Raw genomic sequence first — 10,276 nt, 5'->3', positions numbered from 1 at the left:
ATTTTCATAATAGGAAAAACAAACAAAATTTATAAACCACCACTTTTGTATCATGGCTCACAATTTTGCTAGTCTTCTAAGTAGACCTCTTCAAAACAATTTCTAATGATCCAAACTAGAGTTTTATAGTCCCATTTTTTGGTCAGTCCTGACATAATTTTTGTAGCTATGAAAGTTTAAATTCCATGTCTACTGTCTGTAAAACATTTTTCAGCCTCTGACAGGTAACTCTTGAAATTGCCTCCAGATGAATACTATCATTTTCAAGTAACATAAAAGTAATGTCCAGTATTTCCTTGCCTTTGCTGTTAAAGTAGTGACCAATCATTACTCAGAATGCAAATTACCAGATGCATCATATCAGGATTGTCAGAAGACTGAATTCTTTTGACAAAGGAACTAACGAAGCAGCACTTGGTTCTAGACCAGCACTGCTTGAGTATGGGGCTCTCACCTGTACTGAGGTCCTCACTGACCTTGTATAAGACATTTCACTATTTTAAAAAGCAAAAAGAAATAGTTACAGGCTACTAGTGAAAAGCAAGGAAAAAATAATAAAAAATAACTAGTGTTTTCCAAGATGGGAAATAAATCAAGCACAATTCATCGAACAGCTGTGCAACTTGTCACTTGTTTGACTGGTTCATTCTGATTTTTCTCTGAAGAACCTGGAAAACATGGAAGAGGAGTCCATTTTGAAAGAGTTAGTCTGGGAGAGTTAGTCTTACTACCATGAGAAGTAGAAAAATGAAGTAAGCAGGATAAGGTCAACACATTAACATTTACATGAATTCAGATCCCATATAACTTTAATCCTCTTCAGTGACAGGCAAACCATTGGAGGGGTGGAAATTAGACTTCAACATTAATTCAAAATGCCTGGTTTAACCTTTAGAAAATAATTCCATTTTCTCTTTCTTTCCCTTTCCTGTTCCCCTGTTTCCATACACCACGAAGGCACTTTTCTGTTTCTTCAAAATTATCTATGTCTTTTTCAAGCTTTCATTCAAAATTTTGAGAAACTGCCCATGCACACTTTATGAGACCTAAAGTACACATGTGGGACTTAAACTTCTTTCAAACTCTCCATGCCTCTTTCCTGTAGACTTAGGAAGAATGAGTCAGGATTAGCTTCTATTCACCCAAAATACCAGTGGACAAATGTTAGCAGTTGCTGCCTAGGAGTTCCAGGTGAACTTTTCAGTAACAAATCACCTCACAACAGACAAATGGGACTAAAGTTACAAAGAAGGGCACTCACCAATTATTTTGGAAAGAGGAGTTAAGAATTACTGTTCCAATGGAGCAACACAAAGCAGGTAGAAAGAGGGGGGGGGATCCCAAATCTTAAGTAAATGGGACTTGAAAATATTTTAAAACAGTGAGAAGACTAAAGCTTTAGAAAGTATTTTATTTTGTATGGCTCCATGGGGCTACCTAGGGCAACAATTGTCCTCCTCACAGGCATCCCTCACATTTCCCCAGGCAGGTGGGCTGCAGCTTGCAATGTCTAGAAAACTGCAGCTCTGGAAATGATCAGTTTAAGTAATCTGGCTGTCCTAGATCAGCAGGATCATGATGAGATAACACAGTGTCTTGTCTCAGGCAGGACATCAAAGAGGGCAAAATATACTGCCCAAAAGGACTGAACACACTCAGACCCAGACCCAAACTGGTAGGAGCCAGCTTGTCTTGCTGAGAGACAGTCTGCAAAGATGTAAATTTTGCCAATACGGCTATATCTCTATTCCTGACCACATCAGCATAGGTCCTTCTTCTTTTTTAGAAAGGATTTCTGTTTACCTTCATGTAGGTTAGTGTGAGAGTGCGTATGAGACTGTATCACTCTCATAAACATAAAATATCTTAATAGCTTCAAAACAGCAAAACTTTTGTTAAAGACAAACATCTGCTATTTCTCTTTAGATAAGGCACTGCAATTGTACAGGTAGACAAAATGAGGATAGCCGATCCTTACATAGGACGAGACACAGAAACATTACTGAAGGCAAACATATGCAGGAGTTCTGGAAATGTGATCATGCTCCCCGAAGACACTAAACTCTTCATGCAGGGACTTCAGAGAACTCTTTCTCCTTCCCCCTCCATGCTCCCAACGGGAAAGTAAACTCACTGGGGTGGTGAGGGCCCAATGGGCACAAGTGGCAGTGAGCTCCAGGTTAGCCCATGGAAAAATCACAAGTGCTTTTGTATTTTTGTCCACCTGGCATCACCTCCAGGTGATGTGGAATGTCATGTGAAGCAGCACAACACTAAAGAAGTGGTTCTTAAACTCAAAGGTGCATGACAAGAAAAAAAAAGTCACAGATTCCAATTCGATCTGTTTATTCCACTACATTTCTATTAAAAAAAAAGAAAAAAAAAATTAAAGCCTGAATCAAAGCAATCTTTCTTATTTTACTTGCTTCCATCATCACTGTGGTCAGAGAAGTTCCATTCTTTTCATTTCTTGCCTGGCACCAACTTTCTTTATTTTAAATACAAACCACTAGAGTACTTGGTTGCCAAATTGCTACATTTTTAAACATTCTAAATAGGACATTAGTTCATAGCATGAATGTTTTGAAATCTGATCAACAAGCCGTTTCTCAATACATTAAGCAAAGCAAGCAAAATTAGGCTGTTTTATGTCAGGTACTTAGCACAAATCCCTTAATAATGTGTTTGAGTGCAGAAACCATTAATAAATGTGTAATTCCCTAAGACAGGCTTGATTAATTAAGTCATATGTGTATCCTTCTAATTAAAAAAAGAACATTAGGCAGATGAGTGGAATTTCTGACTACAAAATTCAAAGGCTGTTTTGCTTTTATTTGAACAACGAAAGAAAAGCTGCTTGTTAATATAGCTGCCAAAAAAGCAGCAAGAATGCTGACACAACCCCCCCAAACTCTGACTTATTCAAAACAACTAAGTATTTATTCGCTCATTTGTAGTCCAATTTTTAATCAGATAGCTACTTCATTAATCCAGGCAGTTCAGATTACAAGGGCAGCTGGCACTAATATATACATAAGTAGATGATATGTGGATTGCATTTATTCTCAAGTAAATTGTCTAAAACAAAAGCCTTAGAGGTTTTTGAACTCTCAGGCAGAACTATTTTATGAAAAAATAACAGTCTAATGGTCAGGTCCAGATTCTTCCCAAGCACTTGCTTTACTGTTGTGTGGACTGCAAATTTTGGTATTCTACCATAATTTGCAGCAACACTGAACTAATAACTATTTTTAAATGCATGGCTCTTCTGTTAAAACAATTAGCTTTTTGAGGTTCCTTTTTAAAACAAGTAAACAAAAATGGAAAGAACAGAAAACATAATGTTTTGAGACATAACAGAACATAAAAAATTCTGCTAAGCTAACAGATACTGTTAAGCATAACAATTTTGCCAAGGTTATTTTCACGGATAAGTAGGATTGATAACAGACAGCACCATTTGGTATAACAACGCTAGTGGATAAGCCCCACACGGTAAGGTCTTAGTCTCAGAAACAGGAACCTGTTGAAGCTAAAAGGGTAAAGTTAGTGGCCTGTAGGTAGGTAAACCTGGTACCTGTCAAGCACAGAAAACAGACTGATCTGCAGGATTAGTCCCAGCTGGGGAAAGGACTCCACTGCTTTGAGCAGGGGGTTGAACTAGATGATCTCCAGATATATCTTCCAACCTAAATTATTCTGTGATGTGAACCCTTGAGGCACTGACCTACTTACAGGAACACAACGTCCTATGGCTGTTTAATTACAGGGAAGTGCTTTGATTTTGATGAGAAAACAACCAGGTGTCTGAGAGCAAGAGTGAAAACAGTAGGCAACAATGAGTAAGCAGTAGCAATTGATAGATTTGATATAGGTTTGACAAAATACACTGCATTCATGGGACAGGGAGGGGAGGGGAAAGCAGAAACAAGGGCACAGGAGTGATTTGACTAAGATCTGTCAGCGTCCCAAGAAACATCATTGGTGCTCAAAATAGCTGACAAAGTTGGCCTGAATCTGCTGACCTGAAAGACGCTAAAAGTCAGATACCAGATTCAGTTATAAAGCCACTGAATTGGTTTCTCCAAAACCAACTGATGATTCAAAGGGATTAAGTCTTTTAATTCTTCAGCTGCTATATCCTAGACCATCAACATAAGCAACACTCTACAATAACAAGCAGACCAGCTCAACATAAAATCAGCCAGGCAGCTGCTGTATGTAGTCCTAATTGGTTGGTACAGCCAGATTTCCAGGCCTTATGCCTAGGCAATTAAATAACTCTCAACAAGAGTGACAAGAGTCAAAGAAGGCCCACCATGACTGTTAGTCTTTCCCCTAGGTCTTCATCTAAAAAAGAGTTGGCTGCAACCACTGAGAGAGTGGTCTGAAGCTTAGACAGACAGGCTGAGTCTGCAGCTATGAAGAAGCCAGTATATTACTACCACATCAATGAGTGCAAGATGACTTGCTACACTGGATATGTTAAAGAGGTTACATGAGGGAGCAACTTTTGTGCAATCTGGAGTGTGACTGAATTAAGCAGCAATCCACTTTATTAGACAAGTAAGAACTGCATACAGCCCATCATTTCAGTCCCAACTCCCAAATTTGGCTTACACAGCACCTGTGGAGAGGCACACAAGGAGAGGAAAAAGATTTATCTGCTGTACCACTTCTCTGGGACGGGTGTTTATGTGAACACATGAGATTTCCAGAGACAATTCACAGACCTTCAAGCACTAAATTCCAAGGCAATGCAATTGGCACCAGTAGTCTCCTTGACTTGAGGGGAAGTCTGAGATTTCCACATAGAGAGAAGTGTTTAAGTACCTCTATCCAGAAAGACATACAGCACTGCACTTACCCTTGTCTGCTTTTGCCATAACATATATGCAGGCATCTATCAGACTCTCTGCTTAGTAGACTGATACAAGGCTACCACTCTTCAAAAATCCAGAAAAGAAGACTTAAACCAACAAGACATCTAGCATGAGACAAAAAATCCTGTTCCTAAAAGGTTAGAGAATTACGGCAGATCTACAGAGACAAGATGCTGGAACGGACCAAAAAGAACATGTACTGTAAAAGTCTGGTTGGAAAACATTTAAATCAGGAGATAGGAAGTGTTGTTATGAGAATCAGACTTGAAAGTTGCTTGCCTGATGGCAAGGTCAATAAATATGATAGGAATGACAGCGAAAACAAACACAATCAGTCTAGATTTAAGTGTTTAGTAGTAAATCCTGCTAAAAAATGGCTCCAGCTTGGCCACAGCTGGAGACAAGAAAGAGAAAATAAGGTTTCCATATTTTAAAGGGGTCTGAGTTTAATGGAAATTATTTTTGGCATGGGAGGAAGAAACATCCATCCTACAGATCAGCCACCTTTTCCACCAGTCTTGCTTTCCAAAACAACTCAAATTCTCAGTGCCTTCCTGGACTGTAATTAATTCCATGCAATCATTTCTTCCTTCTAGGAAAACTACCTTCTTTCTAAAAGTTAGTTATGAGCATGGTTTCTCCTGTTGTTCTGAGCCCTCCGTCACAAGCCCTCCTTGTGCTGTCTCCCATGCCCTTTGTGTGCTGCCCTCCACCCTAGAAGATCTGCCAAGCTTAGTATGCTCTCAGGAAGATAGAGTCTCTCTCATGCCCCACTCACCAAATTCTTCCTTTCCTCTCCTTCTTTCTACTGTTCCATCCACAACCTTGTCAAAGGCCTACATATTTTGTTTTGCTGTTTTGGGTTGTGGGGGTTTTGTTTGGAGGTTTTCTGAGAAAAAAACATATTAATCAGTTATACAGTGTATTGTATGCATGAAAATGAGAGGTAGAATGGCCTGGAACTGGACAGTTTGACTGATGAGGCTATTTCTGATTTAAATGATTTCAGAATGTGATTGAAGTCATCCTGATATCTAAATGGAAATCAAGATCAGGCCTTGCTCTGCAGACAGGCATTGCGAAATCTCCAGTAGGTGGATTTTTGTCAATATTGTTAGTTTTCCCTGAGCATTTGTTTTCTGCTATTGCATGCCCTTGGCTCCTAGCTGCCAATACACTAGGGTGCATGTATATTCCCTGAAGATCATCATTGTATCACAGCTCATCTTTCCTTGGGACTCAAGTCAGATTGACATCCAGTCCGCATGGTTTAATCTTTTAAGGTTAAACATCACATCACACTAATTAAAAAAAAAAAATACAAGTGTTGATATACATAAGAAGTTTTCCTCTCCTTCAAAACCTTCCTCCCTCCACTGTTTCTCTCATTTGCTCTCCTGGATCAAAAAGCTAAGAAACCTGGACAATTTGAGAATACATCTCAAAAGAAAGCACTGCATGTTCCTTTCTGTTTGTTTGGGGATTTTTTGTCTTATTTTTCTGCTTTGTAGAAAATGCTTACAGTCCAAATATACCCTCCAGGAGACAAAAATGGCTCTTGTTTTTCCCTTTCCTATAAACATATAGTAAAACAGCATCTAGACTACGTGTGCTGACATACTTCAAAAACAAGGGAAAAATATTTGGCAGTTTTCAACTTTACTAAAAATAGTACCACTGTCTTTGTAAGGCCCCACTCTGGTGGATCTCAGGGACAGATGATGGAGCATGGCCTTCCAGAGACAAGTTTCCTCAACAATTACATTTTCCTCCCTTGTACACAATCCCCGTGTTATTAAATGTTTGCAGACCATTCGCTGCAGGAGACAAGGGCACAGCCAATTCAGACCGAAGCCTGGAACGGGGATAAACACTGAAATTCTGGAACCCACCTAATGGCCAAGGGTCTGGAGCCAGGGCCAGGATACAAGCCGAGGCTGAAGCCAAAGACAGGAACCGAACAAGCTGCCAAGAGGCAGGAACCAGAGCCAGGATATGATCCAAGGGTTGGGAGCCAGAGCCAAGATGCAAGCCAAAGGTCAGGAACAGCTGCCAGGGGCTTGGATCAACAACAGGCTTCAACCATTCAACAGCTGAAGAGCAAATGCAGACACCACTTTAACGCCCAGCAACTAACTACATGGGATGGCCACACGTGTTGACTGTGCTGCTGAAAAGCACCAGGCCTCCCTCACCCAGCAATTTCTAACAGGCCCCAGCTAGCACTGAACTCAGGCCAAACCCAGCAGTCCAGACCCAAATAAGCTGCAAACTATTGCATCACAGCTAAGTATCAGTACTGGGGCAAGAGGTAAGGTCTGAAAGTAGCATCACAGTTTTCTTGCTCCCATAAGCCTGAATCAGCCTGATAACATGGTTCATTACCCTCCCTCACCCAGCAATTTCTAACAGGCCCCAGCTAGCACTGAACTCAGGCCAAACCCAGCAGTCCAGACCCAAATAAGCTGCAAACTATTGCATCACAGCTAAGTATCAGTACTGGGGCAAGAGGTAAGGTCTGAAAGTAGCATCACAGTTTTCTTGCTCCCATAAGCCTGAATCAGCCTGATAACATGGTTCATGTTCATGATAACATAACACATGCCTGTGGTGCTGCATCCTTGTGCCTTTGGCAGCGTGAGCTGCAACATACATTACTGCTACTGTGCATCAGGAAATGGGATGGCTAGATGACCAAAGTGGAGATTGAAACACAGAAAAGTTACATGTACAAAACTACCTTTTGAGGTTAGTTTCAAAAAACTTGTGGCGCTGAAAACAGATATTCCAGTAAAGCCAGCTGGAAAGCTGGCCCCTTTACCAATAATCAGGCTGTCATACTTGCTAAAACAAAATTTAGGAGAAAAGCCAATGTATAAATACATCCTTGTGCACAGCCACAGACAAATAGCCATAGTGTCATAAGTAACTCACTCTTCTCCTATAAAGTCTATAGAGTCTGAACTGAGCATTAGAAGCTTCAGAAATCAGAGTGAGTGACCAGCATGAAATATCTTATCACAATCTTTGGCGGGCAAGGGAAAGGAAAACCATTAATTGCATCCAAGCTGTAGATGTAACAAGAGGGCTTATCTAAACCAGTAAGCTAATAAGACCAAGTGGTGGAGGAATGAACCAAGACACATGATCAGAGCCCACTGCACTGACACATCCAAAGCTCATTCAACTAGAATTAGAAGCACTGATAAAATAGAGTTGTCTAATTTGGCCCGATTAAATACCTGGCATTTCCCAAAACTTTATCCTCTCTGTATCATGTTTCAAAACAAGTTTTAGTGAGATGCATACACTTTTCCTTCAAAATAGTCTTCAATTTTTTTTTCTGCAGATGCCAAATTACAGGCTACATAGCAAGAAACAAGTTTTACATTATCAGCATCCAAAATCATCAAGAGTCATGGTCTTCATTCTCTTCCACATTTGCATTTTACACCCTGCTGACCCAGGTCAGGTAAATGCCTGCTTATGAAGGAAAAAGGTGATGTTTTCAGTCCATTGTCTTTACAAAGAGTTTGTAAATGCATGAAAAGGTGAATTAAGTTTTGTTTAGAGTTTATAGTAGCTTCTAATCTTTGCACTCATTATAAACATGTATGTATACGCATATGAAAAACTCTAAGAGGTGGAGGACAGGAAAGGGCTCCCTGGGTAGGAAGAAGGTGAGTGGTAGGATTGTGCACTGGGATTTATAACAAAGGCAAGTCCAACAAACCTATATTCATCTTTGTTATTTGACATGGCCCTTCTTTGTCGTAGACAATACACATGATGTCCCTATGTTGTTATATGATGTCATCAAATTCAAACTCATCTACAGATATTCTTTTAAGAGTGTGTGTGAGTGGTTTTGGTGGAGGAAAGGAAAAAGAGGAGGGCAAAAATGAAGAGGAAAGACATTTTGTTCAGGTTTGCTTGTAAAGAATCACACCGCCAAAACATAGATGAGCTTCCTTTCTAGATGAAATAAGTTTGTGATACTAATATTTCCCTTTGCCAGAATCTCTGTAGGTGCATCTACTCCTAGCTATAGTCCAAAGATTGATCATTATTTTTTAAATAAAAAGCTATTTTTGGAAAGCATCAACATTCCCGAGGGATTACAAAATCTGCACCTTGGTATTTGAGCCCAACTCAATTTCCCTTGGACTGGGAGAGTGGAGCATGAGTCAATGATCTCAATGAACTGCATACTGAAGTTGCAGGCTAAGAGAAAGGGAAACCAAAATAACAGATGTATAGATTGTTCTAGGAAAATCTCATCGCTGACATGATGAGATGAAGAAATAATAGACTTCAATGAGCTTAGAGATTGCCCCATTTTATTGAGTTTAAGTTTACCACAGTATTATTTTTAAGGAGGTAGGATAAGGAAAAAAGAAAGTATGATACATGGTTTCTAAATGTTTTAAAGTATATTAACAAGTGCAAGTGATAGGGCATACCAATCCAAACCTCTCAAATAATGGCTGTTTCTCTAATCTGTTAAAGAAATCAATACTCAGACTTCAGGACATTTAAATCTTTAGGCTTTCATCTGGCTGTCCTCACCAGGAAATCAGCACATACTCTAAGACAAGCTTTCCTCGGTGAAAAAGACTGTGAAATGATAGCAGAGAGATTTCCAGCTAAAAGCCAGGGGGGAAGCGGGGAGGGGGGAGAGAGAGCAATCCCTCCTCTAATTTCTGTGGGAACTGTGCTGGGCGTAATATTTCTCACCACTGCTCAGATACCATTACTGACGTCCTTTTCTTTTCTTTTCTTGAAGGTCTAAACCTTTCTAGTAGAATATTGAAAAATATCTACTATCGGTAGTGGTAATATAATAATTCATAATGCATTTGTTACATAGATGTCAAGCATCTCCCAAACAAGATTGTTAAAACTTAATATGGGATTTTTTTTCAGACTAAAGAAATATCTACACATTGATAGGGACAAGTCATCTGGAGTCATTAATACACTTCAGAACAGCTAGAAACCAGTTACTTAGACCACCCCTAAAGCCAAGAAGAGTAAAAATAGCTTTTGGTCTGTTATTTAGCCTGAGGTCTAAAAATACTTTGTGACAAGGTTTTGACATATGTCCTACAAGTAGAAGCTCACTTCTCTACAGGGGAAGTACCTGGCTGCTATTAAAGCTGGATGGGTTGTTAACAATACAGGTGCCCCTGTAATTTCACAGCTGCCTGGAGGGTTCATCAGGTATCTCTTCACTTAAACATCAGCAAGTGCCTGGAGGCAAAACTATACGGAATGAAAAGGACTCTCCCAGGAAAGTAATTTCTTACTTGTAAATCCTACTAATTTATGACCCTGTGTTAATGCCTCAAGCTCTTTGAAGAACTATTACATAAATCTTTTTTAACTGCATT

This window comes from Aptenodytes forsteri, unplaced genomic scaffold (genome assembly GCF_000699145.1).
Source record: "Aptenodytes forsteri isolate BGI_AS27 unplaced genomic scaffold, ASM69914v1 Scaffold151, whole genome shotgun sequence".
NCBI classification, from domain to species: domain Eukaryota; kingdom Metazoa; phylum Chordata; class Aves; order Sphenisciformes; family Spheniscidae; genus Aptenodytes; species Aptenodytes forsteri.
The sequence above is the reverse complement of the archived record's forward strand: the minus strand, read 5'-3'. Positions refer to the sequence as shown.